We start from the raw sequence: 17980 nt of genomic DNA, 5'->3' as shown, positions 1-17980 counted from the left end.
TGTATATTTAGCAAATTTCATAGGCATCTCCCCTGTTTGCACTCATCATATTAAAAAAAAATATATATGGCTTTATGTATTGTCTGGAGCGACATCGATTAATCAGTGTATAAATCAATTGTTTACATTTTTTTTAAGATATATAATTGCCCGCAATTTTACCAAGAACAAATTGTATGACTTCCAGAGCTTTATTGTCAGATACTTCGATTTTGTAAAGTAGTTTCTCCATGATTGGTTATCTTCCGTGTGTTTTGTTAAATAACAAAACTGTTAAAGAATTCATATTTACATTTAAATTAAGTGTGAGGAAAGGAAAATTGAAAATGTTCTAAAAAATTTTTCAAAGAAAAATTAAATTAAGTCAAGCGGAAAATTTAAATGGGCGCAAATGTTGTCATCCTAAAATCAGTTTGGAAAAGAAAACGTACATAAACCCATATTATATGTCTTAAGTTTGAAAATAGCTGAATATTTACGAGTGATTAGATAAAAAAATTTCCGCGCCGCTGTCGTGCGTTCACACGTAGAGATTATTGCGTCATTGAAACCGGAAACGAAATCAAAGTGGCATAAATTAGCAATAAATTTTCCTTTTTCACTTTGTCTTCTTTATATACCGTTAAGTTCTCGTAACAGAATGTTTATTTGCCGAGCAGTTATGCCATTCCATACATACTTAAATACAGTCGTAACCGAATTCAATATTTATAAATAAAACTGGCAAACACATTTATGTACCCAAGATTAATAAGCAAATTTAGACTAATTTCTGTGTGCTAATTCCGAAAATTATTTTGATTTTGTCTCTTCACGTAAATTTATTGGTATATTTGCTATTTTATACCTTTTTTCTCCTCACAATGAGGTGTTCTGCCTCTTTATTTTAAAACCATTATCTGCCTTTAAGTTACTCTAAACTGAAGAGTTACTTTCTTCTGAATTTCCTCTTGCGACTGGTATTTACATCCTTTTTGCAACCACTAGCGGCAGAGCAAGCCCCTTTATCTTTTTATCTGTTTATATTCCCGGCATCGGCGGTATGTTTTACATATTTCTTCTTTTGGACAATATCTTTACTTTGAAATGCAACGTGAAATGTTCCATTCCTGTACGTAGGTGCGTACGACGACAGTAATTACGCGTGCATTTATAGATATTCTAGCTTCGTAATTACAATTGTAGCCATTACTGTGATGTATGCTAAAGTAAAAGAAACATTTGCTATAGAATGTGGTATGTAGTTGGTAAAAATTGGACACAACGTAGTATATAAGCATGTCGATTTTAGCCTGTTTTAGTTTATTTGGGGGGTTAAAAAGGTTTATTCTCTTAATGTATTTACAAGTCAGGCAAGAACAATAAAGCTGCATTATTTTACTTTCATTGCAGATTTTTGGAGCAAACCTTAATGATGGCTACATAATCTCGGAATTGACGTTGTTTAAACATTCAAAGTGTGTTTAGATATATTTGCTGCATTTCAACAGGAAAAAGGTTAATTAATTTGTGAAATGTGCTTATTTTGCTTACTTCAAAGTAATGCTGGATAAAAAAGATTAATCATGGGGACCTCATATTGTATGTAGGAAATCTGTTGACCACCTGTTCCAGTGAACACAAAAGGATAGAAAGTCAATCTGCTTTGGTCTTCTAATGGCTTGGCGTTAAATGAAAAAAAAACCATTTCGATGACTGCTATTTTTGTGCAGTCAAAACAAAGGGATTTGAAAGGAAGGATAGGAAATCATTGGTTTATCCAAACTTTAAGTTTGCAACTAAACCGAACCCACACTGCAACGAGATTCTTGTTCCCGTGTTTAAAGAATTGCTCGAATTGGAATTGCCTGGCTCTGAACAACACCAAACATTTGTACGTTTACTGAAAGTATTGTAGCCACCTTTTCAGCTGTCAGTTTTTCTTCTCGTCAATTACCAAAGCTTATCTCCCAAGGCGAACTAAAGTATCTGACTGGGGATATCAAACTTCCCAAAACAATTTCTGAACTTTAAGATTTAAGGCCCAATGAAAAGAATACTTCAACCTGGAACTCTACTAGCCTTCTACATGAAAAGCTATTTTGAGTTTTTGCCATATATTACTCAGCAAAACGTCACAGTATATTGCAACAGCGTTGTCAGACTGCGGCGGCAGCTCAGTGTCGAACAGTATTATTCTCAAACTGGAACATTATATAGACAGATCCTTAAGTAGTTTAAAATTGTGTTCTTTGTTATATGGTAATTTTATTGAGCAGTTCCTCCATGTCACTCAACAATACTCCATGAGGAATCATTTTTTTTCCTGGATGGAGTACATACAGACAGCAGAAATCAATGGATCATCTGTGTCGATTTGTAAATGGTTGGTTTTCTTCTGAGTTACAGGATGGCTACACAAACTTTTCTTGCCTATGTGTTTATGTGTAGGCAAGGAAAGAACAGAGCAGTGCTTAATAAATAGGATGGGTATGTGCACAGTGAACTGATTCCTGGCTTTCTCAATGTTCTGGAATCTCCTTCCAAAGCTGTGATTCTTTCCCTTCACAAAAAAACTTTGCATCATGAAATTGCGAAATATGGCAAATGTTTCAAATATATTTGCATGAAAATTTCAGGCCTAATCATAAAGAAATTAAAATCTTGGAATTTTTTTGTGCCCAAGATTAGATATTTAATGAATTTATGTAATTCTATGAATCTTGCGGAACCTAGTGCCGGGACGGTGTTTACGAATGTAGTAAAATTCTTATTTGGAAAAATAAAGGCGCTTGCCTAAAGAATTTATTTGAATATTAGTCATACATCTCCAACGTTTTGTTATAAATATAAGCGTCAAGTTACTTTGCGTGTTCTTAAGAAAGTCAAGGTCATAAAAAGGTCAAGCAAGCGAACCTCTTTTATCAAGACATCAGAGATATGGGATTTTGCTGTCAAGGTCGTTTGGATGCCACCATGCTTACAGACTAGCGTTGATCTATCAAGCACGATGATACCTTAGCCTCACATTCTAGAAAAGTAGTAAAACGAAAATTTACAGAAGATGATGTCTATGTGTAGTATTTATTACAAATTCGAGCTTTAACTGCATGTGAACCTGTCAGTGAAACCTACGGTAATTTGCTCCAAGAGGTAATTCTGCAAGGAAATATTATATATATATATATATATATATATATATATATATATATATATATATATATATATATATATATATATGATATTACTTTACTTGTAAATATTAACACTTTACTATTTATAATATATTTTAAGTTTACCATTTTGATTACCTTGGTAAACTTATTGTAATTTATATATATATATATAAACATATATATACATACACCCACACACACACACATATATATATATATATATATATATATATATATATATATATATATATATATATATATACAGCTGAACGTCTGTGTGTGTGTGGCCACGATTAGGCTCCTATATGGTTAGCTATTATAGAAAACTGATCACATATAATGTTAGAAGATGTATCGAGACACAGGAATGGGTATGTTTCATATGGCATAATGATGATTCATGAAAATTGTGGGGTCTGCGTACGCGCCTGGTCCACAAAGTATGGAGAAAAAAAATAAAACGTTTACAAGTGTTTTTGATATAGATGCACAATATACTACTTTGATGAGAATATTTTAACTTAAATAGGGATTGCATGATAAAATTGTGGGATCTGCGTTCGCGCTTGACCACCATAGAATGGAAATAGGCACAAACTTTAATAAAGACTTTTCATATCGATCTGCATAAGTATACTTTGATAATTATGTTTCTGTTTGAGGAAATATGGTATAATAAAATTATGGGGTATTCGTTCGCACCTAATCTCCATAGAATGGAAATATGTCAGAAAGTTTAACAAGTTTTTTTTTATTTAGATCAACAGAATATTGTGATAAGTGTTTCAGTGTGACCAGGTATGGTATAATAAATTATGGGGTTTATCTATTTTAGTTTTACTTTCATCATTTTCTGTAGGTTGTTTTTGAACCCAGTCAACGACGGGTACATTTGCTAGTATATATATATATATATATATATATATATATATATATATATATATATATATATATATACTAGCGGTGCCGATATTGCAGGGAGTTGAATAATGATCAACAAATGTTTTATACATTTTTTCGTCGAATCGGTAAACTCGCCAATTTTTTTTTTATAACACCGCGGTGCACCGAGGTGAAACTTACATAGCTCTCTACAGTTGCAATTTGATAAAGTATAAGTTTCACTGTAGGAAATCCACTATATATATATATATATATATATATATATATATATATATATATATATGTTAACTTTTAATCATTAAATGGATTTAAAAATTTACTGCGTTAAATGTTTGAATTTGAAATCCAAAGATTTTTATTATGCTATGTAAGACAAAGAATACATTTGAAATATTATAACTACTTTAGCAAATAAGGTGTACACCATTATAACTATTTGCTAATATTTTCACCTCTGAAGAGGTGGTAGACATCGAAATCATATAAGGAGTTATTAAACGTAGGTATTAAACGTCACGCAAAAAAATGAAGTAAAATAACGTAAAGACTTGAGAGCTGTGCATTTTTTCTTCTAAACAGTTCACGTCTCGTTGGAAAAAAAATACTCGATCTGAGACCGAAACTGAAATCAAAATTTCAAAACTGTTACTCCAGTACGATAACTGTAAGACCAGCTTGACATGATGTTTAATAAGTGTTTTCAAACGAACTTATACTTAACATAAGCACATTTTCTTACAGCGCATATGCAGTCGTGAGATAAAAAGTAGATGACACATACGCAATCCTTTTCTCAGGACAAAAAAAAGATTATACATTTTTGCGAATGTCTGAGTATCTCATATACTAAATTTCACGTCCGTAGATATATATATATATATATATATATATATATATATATATTATAGATAGATAGATAGATGTATAGATATAAAATAAACTAAAATATTGAAATGCTATCGTATTAGAGATGGTATAATAGTATAAAACTAAAGTCCAAATTAATATTAGTATTAATAGTTATAAGAAAATCCAAACCAGAAAAAATGGCTCAATGTACAAGATCATAGTATGAATGCAAATTTTGGATTACATTACGTAAAATCAGATCAGGATTTATTGCAAAAAAAGTTCATTCCCACAATCCATGTATTTTAAATGATTTGCTTATCCTTCCGAGAGAACTGGTGTTTTAAAAACAAATATAGATAATTTGAAATTTTGCTTATTAGCATATGAATTGAAAGTTAAATCTAAAACAATTGTATGAAAAGGATATTCCATGGTTGAATAAATTAGGATAAACGAACTGGTGTAAAAAATCCAAAGCAAACAATGTACAGAACTTAATTCCGTTTTGATTTATGTACGTTCCAGGCTGATATATATATATATATATATATATATATATATATATATATATATATATATATATATTAATTTTATTTATACACACATTAATGACTACATATGTGCATACATGTTTCTGTAATCACCCACGTTGGGGGATTACGTCTTCAGGCCAAGAAGTACCGTCGAAAGTCAATTTAATATACAGACTTTCGACGGTAATTCTTGGCCTGAAGACGTAATCCCCCAACGTGGGTGATTACAGAAACATGTATGCACATATGTAGCCATTAATGTTTGTATAAATAAAATTAATATACCTGCTCTGTTCACTCATTGATCACTATTTTGGTAGACACATGTTGTTTCATTGGATGCACTTCTAGGAAACTAAACTCTACTGGCTATATATATATATATATATATATATATATATATATATATATATATTATTATTATTATTATTTGAACTCATTTCCTTTTTTCCTTGCACCCATTTGTTGAATTCTTCCACGGAATTCTGCCTTTAGGATTACTTTGAAGCATATTGCATTAACGCGATTCCTTTGGATTTTACTTGTGGAAATGGAAATTTAACATTTTTGGATGTTATTGCTATTGGATAATGTACCCTTCATCAGACCATCTATTCCCGTGAAATCACCTTTACCTTTTTTTTAATTAAATACTTTTGAAAGCAAAATCCGATCCCGCAATGTGGTAATCCATAACCTCTGATGAGGAGGAAATCATTTCTTCTCAGATTAAAACTATCCACTTATTTTGTGCTTCCTTTTTAAAATTAAATATGTTTTTATCTCTTTTTCAAAGTGTTTTTAACATGTTTTATTAACTACTTGGTCTTAAATATATATATATATACACACACACACACACACACACACACACACACACACACACACACATATATATATATATATATATATATATATATATATATATATATATACTTTGAAAGCAAAATGAAGATTTCAAAAAAAGTGTTGATGGCAACAAAAAGTGTATTTTCTTTTACGGTGAAATTTTTCCATGTCCAGTCAAACAATTTCAAATATTATATCGTTTGAAAATGTTCAAAACCCAGCATTTCTTCAGACTTTATGAATGAAAACACTTTTGACAATAGAGCAGTTTGAATGAGAAAGAAAAAAGAAAGAAACAATGGACATGGAAACAATTGTAACGTAAAACGAAATACACTTTTTGTTGCGATCAACACCTTTTTTTAAGTCTTGATTTTGCTTTCACAGTATATTAATGCTTAATTATGAAATATGATAATTTTGTAGCTTACTCCTTACGGCAACTCTTTTTGGCTTAAAACTCATTGGTATATGAAAGTTTACTGAATTACACGAACTAAGTATATGACATACAAGTCCTTATCTATATATATAAAAATGTAATTCTTCGTTCGTTCAAAGTCGATAGAACCATATTTCTACATTACCAATTTAATTGAAATTTTCAGAAAATTTATCCGTAAAGTCAAAGAATGTTTGCATGTTTTTAAAATAAATTAAGATCATTAAGATCGCAAATTATAAAAATACATTAAATAAAATAAAAATATTTTTCGAAACTGCAAGACTGTCGCCATTTCATTTCCGGTAGAATTTGGCCTTTCACGTGCACCACACGTGGACGACTTCGAATTACAACATTTAACTATCTAATTAATAGATGGGTAAAAAAGAAATCCCTATTTTTTAATTATATATATATATATATATATATACATATATAAAGGAGATTAGAACAATAGTCTAAAGAGCTAAGTGTATTTTAATGTAACAGTGAAATTACTAGTTTAATTAAAATACAGGAAATTGAAAGTGCTCGTTGTAATTTAGATATATAATGAGCTCGATAGTTAAATGTCCTAGAGCTAATTCAATAGCTGCACAGTATCAAAAACTCCAAATCTACAAGAACCTATTAACAGCCATAACTCAACTACCAGATTAAATAATAACACCAACTTAAATCAATCTACCGATCAGTTACTAATCAACCCACCACATAATAATCCAACAATAGACCTAACGGAAAATAATCACAATAATCCAGAGGTAATATATATTGGTTCCACATCTGGCCTAATAAAATATACAATTTCAACGCACAAACATTCTATTAAAAATAACTCTCTATCAAACCAAACTACTCTAAACAACTATATTTGGCAACTAAAAAATAGCAATATTTCTTTCAATTTAAAATGGCAAATAATTGAGACTTGCAAATCATATAAACCAGGAGATAAATTTTGTGCACTATGTACAAAAGAGACCCTAAAAATTTTAAAATATGAAGATATAAAAAGTACAACCAAACTATTAAATTTAAGACACGAGCTTCTGACATGTAATCATAAACGTTGGTTTAAATTTAATAAATATAAACCACCCTAAATCATTAAAAATTTATCATTAGTAAAAATCGATTACAATTTTTTTTTTAATAAATTAAGTTAGACTAATTCCCTCCCTTAGACCCGTAAAACAAATAATAAATAAAGTCAAGAACACATGAAAATTATCTCCCCTTAAAAACTTGTAAAATAAATATTATCTCTATATATATAAACTGTAGCGTCTTTAAATCAAAAATACGCTAACGGAAACAATTTATTGCACGAGCGTCGCCCTTTTAAAATTCATCATTCAATAAAATAAAAAGCTATAGCAAACATCTAAATGACTACTTTAAACACAGTTCCTGATTTCCAAAAAAGAAAAACTAAAAAATAACTATCTCTCTATATTTTTAAATCAAATTTATTATGTAAATTCAAAAATATATATTTTTTTCTACTCATTTCTATCTCTAACCCATATTAATTTTCTTATAAATTTTAAATCCAAACCTTTTATTTCAATTTTTTCAGATTCCTCTGCCTTACTTTTAATGCTAGGTTTATTTATTTTGTCTTTTAAATTCAATAAAAATCCTCCTAAATTTGGTGATGAGGAGACCGTGCTTACCAAAAAAACTATATATAATTGTTCTACATAACTTCATTTATACTACAATAAAAAGCACGGATTTCCGAAACGATCGTACAGATAATTGATTTTGTTGTTGTTCCTTCTTATGAAACTGATTTTTAATTTGATTAAAATTTGATTTTTGAATTTAATTTTTTTTTTTTAATTTTTAAATGTTAAATTATAAATCACATTACTTAATATATATATATATATATATATATATATATATATATATATATATATACATTGTACTTTAACCTTGCAATTGAATAAAAAAACATATCATAAAATTTTAATTAAACTTGGGAATACGATTTAAAAAATAGCGTGGATCGGTAAGTGCACTACCATCATTTGTTTATCTTAATTTTTTTTATTTTTAAAAGCTTTCCTTGCGAAGCGTACCTAAAATAAATTTGTCTAATTCTTAATTTCTTATTCTATTGAAAAAAAAGGTAAATATATAGAATTACTCCACCCTCGAAAATTCCTTTAAAATTACCACTCTTATAGGTTTTCGGGGTCGCCGAAAACGAACATAACCTTTATAATTTAGGCAAACAAGTAGTTTCTAAGATAAGAAAAAATGGTAGTTTAAAAAAGTGGAGGATCACTTTTCCATAATAATTTAACGTAAAATTATCACCCACTTTGTGGCCACGATTTTTGAGGGTGGGAGGCTTTCTTTCTACCCTTGGAAAATCTTTTGAAATTACCTGTTTTAAAATGCAATTTTTAATTTTAAAATGCAAAAGAAACACACAGAAAATTTTTAAAAAATTGCATCCATTTTTTTCTATCGAATTCATTTGCTGTTTTTATCGAAAACTATTTTCCCCCAGATTTTGGATAAAATTTTCCATAAAGGGCTGTGCGTCTCACGTTCGTATATAACAAAAAAAATTTTGTCGGTGTGCTAAAAACGAATCTGCAAACCGTTTCCGTCGTCAAAAAAATAGTTTTTATGATATGAAGAAATTACTTTTTCGAAAAGTAGGCGATCACTTTTCCATGTAAATTTAACTTAAAATAAGTACCCACTTTCTAGCCACTTGAGAGAGGAGTGGATTTTGTTCCCATGTTTATTGGCTAAACAGCTTTCGTTTATGCTCGCGCGTAGCATAAACGAAGGCTACGGCTGTGAAACGGAAAATAGTCACAGAGTTCAGGGGTTATTACCATGCAAAAGAAATCAAACAAAAAACTTTTTAGCCAAGAAACACACAGAAAAATGCCCCTCTCTCAGGTGGTCAGAAAGTGGATGTTCATTCTAAGTTAAATTTACATTGAGAAGTGATCCCCCACTTTTCGAAAAAGTAATTTCTTCATAGCATGAAAACTTTCTTTTTGCGACGGAAACGGTTTGCAGATTCGTTTTTAGTACACCGAAATCTACAATAAAATATTTCGTTATATACGAACATGAGACGGGCCTTAAAGTAAAATAATACCGGATTTTTGGGGCAAATTTGCCGTTTAGTTTTATAAATATCCTCAAACCAGGTAATCACTAAAAGGGACTTAAAAGTCGTCACCTGTATCGAGCAAAAGTTTAAAACCACTGATTATATGTCAGCCTACGTCAGAATAACATATATTGAGTGAGTTCCTAATAGTATTTTGTATAGTTTTTTTAGTTTAAACTCATTTCCCAAAATGTCCCAAAACTTAACATGTCTGATACAGTCTGCCGCCATTTGTATTTTTGAAATATACCGATAAACACTGCATGTTTTTGAACCGATTAAATATTATACATTACATAAAAAAACTACAATCTTATCCAGTTAGGTAGAACATTTACTTTTCTTGCCTTTGATAACATTTATTTGTAATATATTTATCTATTTTATTATTTTCTATCTGTGTTTAGTAATACAACCCCGTTTCAGTTAATGTAACGTTTAGTGTGCTTGAAAAACAATGTTTATCGGTGTATTTGAAAGATACAAATGGTGACGGACACTGTTTATTTCTTAAAGTTTGGGAACGTGAGTTAAACTAAAAAACTATACAAAATACTGTCACACACCCACTGATTATATCAGCCTATGTCATGGTAACATATATTCGGTGGGGTTTTGACACTGTATTGTATAGTTTTTAGTTTTCAACTTACTTTCCCAAACTTAATGTATTCAACAAAGTCTGCAACCATTTCTGTTTTTCCAACCGATTAAACATTTTACATTACATAAACACACTAAACAATTATCCAGTTAGGTAGAAACATAACTTACCTTACTTTTTCTTTCATTTATTTATTTTTGGACAACTTTTTCGAATATGTGTATAGTAACCCCTCATCACTCAAATATTAATTACTAACTCACATTTTTGTATACAGAAAAAAAAACATTTAGCGTTTCAACATTTTTGTTCAGATTTATCCACTGATTGCTGGTCGAGCCCAAACCATGATTGATGGTAATCCCGAGGATCAGGATCCAATTCTGCAAGAGTAACAGTTTTTTTCATGTTCGCCTTTTTTTTACGTTTTGGAGTGGATTGCTGTACTAAGAATATAAGAAACATGCATTTTCTCTTTTCATTAGAATTGGCCATTGCACCAAATTGAGCCTCAGCAACGCGTGGCAGGGTACAGCTAGTATATATATATATATATATATATATATATATATATATATATATTCAAATATTTATAATTTTTTCAAGAACTCGTATGTTTTATCTACCCCCGCCATCTTGGCTTTAAAGTAGGGTTTCCCAGCCGCGTCTTAATATTTATTCAAGAATTTATATGAATTTTAATGGAACTAAATTGATTAATTATGCTTTAGATTTTTCCGATTTCTTGTTACAAGTAAAAAAATATATTAATTTATTTATTGCGTGGTGAGACGAAAAAACTATGCACGGTAATAATTGCTTAGAATACAGTTAGGAGATTCGGAATTCCTATTCCGTCGCGGTTACCACCTGACGAAGACCAGAGAAATAGTTTGCAGAAACCTTGTCAAATTACATATAAGAAAGATGAGGATAATAGTCCGCAATAAATTTATATTTCTTGGTTTTAATATCACTTTAAGTCAGTTTTTAATTTCATGATCAAAACTCATTTTCCTTTCTTATTTTCTAATTAGTATAAACGAATGGCCACACTATCCTTCTATAAACTAGATCATACTGTATTTTCCACAATTCCTTATAACATTTATCAAGTTGAAAAAGACTTTCGTTAGAATTTGGTGTCCCTTAAAACAGTCATGTTTGGAAAACTTGTGGCAGAGATGCAACTTCTTGGGATGTCACAACTATTTTTTTGGTATCGAATCTTTAAAACATTCTTTACATGGAATGTTTACACACTCTAAAATTATTTTTTAAAGTTATTTTTAAAGATTTAAATGTCTGCAGATTTTAGCGTTTTCGTAAAAAATGCATTTTTATCCTCATCTAAAACATAATTATTCATAACATATTCAATAAATCTCACTCAACATAAAAGATAAAAAAAATTAAACACATTCAAAATTCGAATGTCAATCTTCGATATTGAAGATACCCTGTGATTAATTTTTTTTTTGCTACACTCATTCACCTTCCTTCTACAAAATCAGTGTGTGCTTAATGGATCGCTTGGTCTTTAAATGGCCGAACAAGAGACATATGAGATACTGGGGTATGAAGTCCTCCCAAAATATATTTATACAACGAATATGAAAATAAGGACAGTACATATAAAGTGTATTTTTTACTTATTAATTGGTGGAACTTTTATATTGAGTAGATAATTTCCTGATTTTTGGTGGATTTTAAAGAAATACTCTGTTACGACAATCAAAAACACCCCGTAAACCTGGCTGTCACTAATATATATGTATAACATTGAAATAATCTGTGTTCATTATCAGGAGCCTTTTCGTTTATTGTTTTTCGTTATCGTCATAACACATCTAATTTATGGGGATAAAACAAATGGGACAGAGGGCGAGGAATTAGAGAATGTGTCCTCGTTTTCTAGTACGAGTTACGACGAGCACAATCCGAACGCAACCTTATAAATAAGATTGCAAACAAAATGAATATCGCTAGTACCACATGGGGAGGAGGAGGTCTCCAAGCAATATGATTAGAAAGCCAATTTTCGAACTCTATTTTAACAAAATAAATTGCCTCCATACGGCAGTAAACAAAGAAAGAGCATCCGAAAGGATGAGAAAGCAAAACATATGCGCACAAATAAAAGATGGAGAGATATATTTGTTATTTCCTATTCTTTTGCAGAGTCTTTCTTTTAAATAAATTTACGAGCAAAATTTGTGTATACTATTAAAAAAAAAAACAATTTTAACGAGCGTATATATGCATATACAAGTAGAGAGATCTAATATATAGAAAGCTATGTATATGTCAGCCTGTCTCCATATTATTACACTCTATCCCTTCTAAAAATAAAAGTCGCAGAGCAGCGGTAATGGTCTCAACTGATTAGACTTTTTTACGGACAGGCTTTCTGATTTTTTAGCCGTTTAAAATAGTTTTTAAGGTGCCAAAATTGTCGTCTAGCTAATATATATAGATGAAGACTGAAGGCTCGGTAGAAAATGATGTACCTGTAAAAAAAGTTTTTTAATTGTTTTAATAATATGATTTTGTATTCCTGCACGTCACCAATTGAAAACGAATAAAGAAAAGTTATAAGCTTTTATACTTTTCGTGTTCTTTTTTATACATTTCCATTCATATATATATATATATATATATATATATATATATATATATATTCTAAAGAAGCTTTGTATATGAGTTTATTACAAAAATGCAAAAAATAAATCAAATCTAAAAATAAATACAGTTTTAGCCCCTGGTAAAACCGTTAAGTTTAATATATAACAGTTTACTACGTGCAGAAACCCACTTTCTGTTAGAAAATGTATAATTATACAAGAGAATTCAACTATAATCCATTAAAATTACTTTAATTATATTGTAACATGAGAAATGGTGATCATCAGCTGTTTACCATGTATCTGTATTGGAGATTTAAAAACAGGACAACTGGTTCTTCATTGGAATATACAATCGTCAATGATAACAAAATTTAGACAGGAGCCAGTTATTTATGCTACTATGTAAATAAAATACACAGATTATATACATAAAATGTATCATATTAATCGCGAGATAATATAATATTGTTTTAATGTCTGTTCTGTGATATTAGTTTGGTGCAAAAACAATATGATGTTCTCGTATATGTTACATTATGTATGATTTCTGAATTTATTTATTCATATATGTATAGCCATGTTATACATCATTTGGAGCGCGTATTTTTTTTTTTTTTTGCTTTATTGTATCGTGTTATTTGTTCCTATTCTCAATCACTTCATTTATTTTTTTGCAAGCTTTTCTGATAGCATGGTCCATAATAAAATCCGCAACATTTGGTTGTTCCAGTTCAAACAAGACAGAAAAGCAGCCGATACAGCACCTGATATAAATGATAGGTTTGTCCCAAGAACGACTAACGAACGAATTGGCCAACGGTCATTCAAGATATTTCGAAATGGTGACGAGAACCTTGAAAATGAAGACAGTCACGGCCGACTGACTGCGGTTGATAACGAGAATTTGAAAGCCTTAATTCAAGTCGATCCTCACACAACCACACAAGACATTGCTGTTGAACTCCGGGTCGACCACTTGATAGTCGTTCACCATTTAAAGCAGACAGAGACGTCAAAAATTTGGATAAATTGGTGACGCATGCATTGAACGATAATAAAAAATATTATCGTTTTGAGGTGTGTTCTAGGTTCCTTCTGCGCACCAAAAACGACCCCTCTCTCGAGCGGATTGTGATGCGTGATTAGAGATTGATTCTCTTGAACAACCGGCGACGTTCGCTACAGTGCATGGATGCCTGAGAAATTTCGAAACACTTCTTGAAGCCGAAATTGCACCCAAAAAACCTTATGGTTACTTTTTACTGGTCCTGCACCGGGTCTCATCTGTCACAATTTCTTGTATCAGAGCGAACAATTACGGCGGCGAAGTACTGCGGACAAATTGACAACATGCATCAGAAGCTCCAACGCATGCGCCCGAGATTGGTCAATATAAAGGGACAAATTCTCCTCTATAAAAACGCTCGCCCGTATGTTGCTCAGCTAACTTTGCAGAAGCTCAACGAATAAGACCACGCGACTCTGCCTCCTCCGCCATATTCACCGGACATCTCGCTCACCGATTTACCATTTTTCAAGCATCTCGGCAAGTTTCTGCGCAAAAAATGCTTCAAAGGCGAGAATCGGCCTTCAATGATTTCATTGCTTCCAGAATTCCAGATTTCTATGCTAATGGGACAAATAAACATGTTTCTCGTTGGCAAAATGTATCGATTCTAATGATTCTTATTATGATTTATTTGGATTTTTATTTATTGAAGTTGAACGTCAAAAAAACGACATTATTTTTGCCCCAACGAAATAATTATTCTTTTTTACTTTGAGAGACTAGTGTGACATGCGTACAAAATCATTAGTGTAGATTGTCCTTTGTAACAATCAAATGTCGCGAATAAGGCTTTTCTGAACTTATTTAGCTTCAAAGCATAATACTGGACCGTTTAAAAGCGTAATGTAAAAATGTAAGGAAGAACCACGCGAAAGTTTTTCTACACTGTTTTGTTCTCTCGTTGAATTTTAATTAAGTTTTATTTAGTCGTTGATTTTATGGAATGTGTTGATATAAGAGCTGTCGTCGAAGGACAGAAGTCAGAAGCAAAGATTACAAAACGGCCAACTCTTTTCCTCATTTTCATCAATAATCTATCTAATCACATTCTTAGATCATTCATATACATTTATGCAGACGACACTACTGCCTATTGTCACATTTCCAAGCCGGTAATGATCTTGAGCATGTGGTTCAATTGAGAAACAGTTTTTTGCTTAATTTTAATGCATCTAAAACCAGTATTCCCTCTTTCTACCATCAACGCTCGTGCCTTCACTTGAAATCTGCTGAAATGATTGCCTGCCTTCCGTCTTAAGGAAGCACTATATTTACACATTTCTCTAGAACTGACTTTCACTTCTCATATTAACCGAAACACATATATCATATCCGTTACCAAGATTGCTGGAAAATGGTTGGATAATTACACCGCTATAGTAGACATCTCACTGCCGATACAAACGTCTATCTCTATAAGAGCCAAGTACGTCTCATGATGAAGCTATGTTGCCACACTTAGAAAGTAGTTCGTAAGCGCATATATTCCTGCGTCGACAAATTAGCAAAACCAACTTCGACATCTGATGGGGAATGTTTTTTCTTCTCTTTTTTGCAGCTTCTATTTAGTAGAAAATACATCAGAAAAAATGTCTCTACTCTATGGTTACTTTCATGGCAGGTACTCGATTGAACTTCACTCTATGGTCCGAAGCGGTTAATCTTTCGCCGTCAAACGCTCGATTGGCTGCAACATCTATTAGCAATTTTACTATGTATCCATACATAAATCTAAGCGAACATGTTTTTTCTTTGAAGTGCTCGTCTGCGAAACACAGTACCACGGAGCTACTTCTCCGTTGTCTATGACATAGTCGCTTTCAAGTCCAACGTAACAGGTTCTTGAAGAGCCGTGTTATAAAATAAATTATAAAATGTATATGTCGGAATAAATTAACTCTTATCCTTGAGTTGCTTCTAAGTCTTGATGAGTGGTGATTTTATGAAGTAAAAACTACGACAGAAAAAAGTATTAGTGGGTTGTCTGATATAAGGTAAAATCTATTAGGATTTGAAGGAAGGACCTATTATTAAAGTCTTAAATAAATTTACAAAACTTACGGTTTATCTGTCACCTGTCTGTCTCAACTTGTTCAAGACGGAAGAGCAGAGCTAGGCGAGTCAAATGATTGTTTTTGTTGTGAAACATATTTTATGCGTAAAAGACAATAAAAATAGTTGCTAAGGCGGCAAAATCTAAAAACTCAGAACTTGATAGGCGTAAGTGTTCTTGCAAGTATGCGAAAATATACGTTTATACTTTAGCCGAAAACAGTAGAGCTGAAGACTGGAGCGCAAAGCCTTTTAGTTTCTATACAAGACAGAACAACACTAAATAAATCCAACCCAGAATAGAATTATCAGTTGTTTAAATACCTTTCCTGCTTTTTTTTCTGAATAAGAGCGGAGTATTGCTTGAAATATAAACGAATATATAATATTAAAAATAAAAAGCCTAAAAAACATTTTCACGCATCAAAATCCATCACCCCTTTGACATTACTTTTATAAAAGCATACGTGGACATTTTAACATTTTTTACAAAGGAGTTACTAAGTACTAAGGCCCGTAAGCCACTTGAGGATCAGAGTAAATATGTGCCCACTAGTCAATGGGACAATATTGTAGAAATCGTTAGTAATGGAACTTTTATAAATTGGTTAAGGAGAGATCGTATCAAGAAATCGTATACGTTGGACTCGAAGACGAACATATTTTAATCAGTTTGAAAGAAGAAACTGAAGAGAGTTCAACAGGCGTTCAGTTCTAAGAAAGAAGCTTTGTTCATGGAATCAACTTTTAGGTTTAGGCACAGATGAATGGCTGGGGAAATTATTGATAGTTGTTTCAGCTAAAAACGTGTTTTTGTGAAATTTTTGGTGAGGGGTCACCATAGAGAATCACTTGCCATGTAAAAAAAATGATAAAACAGAGACAGGCTCGCAAGATATGTTTTGTGGGACAGCGGTTGCAGGGAATTGATAATGGCATCCAACTCTCGGCTAAAAAGTCTGTCTTGAACTCTTTCAATACAGAATGAGTCTTTCCTTAAACTCAATCCCAGCTGCAGCATCAGTATTTTATCCTTGGAAGTGGTTGGCTCCTATACAGATAGAGAATTTCATCAGTAGTGAGATATCAATTAGAACGGTAGAATGATCCCTACCATTTTTCCAGCGATCTTGATAACAGATTTGGTACACGTGTTCCATCTTGGATCAGGAGTAAACATAAGACCCAGATGTTTGTCTAATCATGTAGCCTCCCCAAAAAACGTGAGCCATTCATTACATATAATGAAAGACAGAGACCAGAGCGTTAGTGATGAAAAGATGGAAGCTTTTTGTAGATGCATTAATGTTAACCAGCCACTGCTTTCCTCATTGTATCACGCACTCAAGATCATCGAGGAGAGAAACAGAGAGAACTTGGTCATTTACAGTCTTTGAAGTGTTGATATAGATGGTAGTGTCATCAGCATAAATGTCTACGCATGATCTTTGGATCTGATTTTGGAGATCATTGATGTAGATCAGGAAAAGAGTTCGCCCCAGGATGGACCCCTTAATAGCTCCAGAATAAATACTGTGTTTTTGCTTTCAGCGAACTAACCACTATTTTATGATCCTGTCAGAGATAAATGAGTTAATAATTCAGAAGACATGCCCAGTTATAACGTAGCTTGACATCTAGTCGAGTAGAACTTTAGTCATAACCTATCAAAGGCCTTTAAGATGTAAAGCACCGTTATCCTAGAAGATCTAGCAGAACAGAAACCATACTACTAACGAG

At 31.7% G+C, this 17980-nt stretch overlaps 1 pseudogene; it reads left to right on the top strand.

Moving 5' to 3' along the window:
* Positions 1 to 13810: 13810 nt before the first annotated feature.
* Positions 13811 to 14155, top strand: LOC145259583 (histone-lysine N-methyltransferase SETMAR pseudogene; annotated as a pseudogene).
* Positions 14156 to 17980: the final 3825 nt, after the last annotated feature.

This window comes from Euprymna scolopes, chromosome 35, assembly GCF_053919585.1.
Source record: "Euprymna scolopes isolate OS-2025 chromosome 35, ASM5391958v1, whole genome shotgun sequence".
NCBI lineage: Eukaryota > Metazoa > Mollusca > Cephalopoda > Sepiida > Sepiolidae > Euprymna > Euprymna scolopes.
Note: the sequence above shows the minus strand (reverse complement) of the source record. Positions and strands in the feature narration are given on the sequence as shown.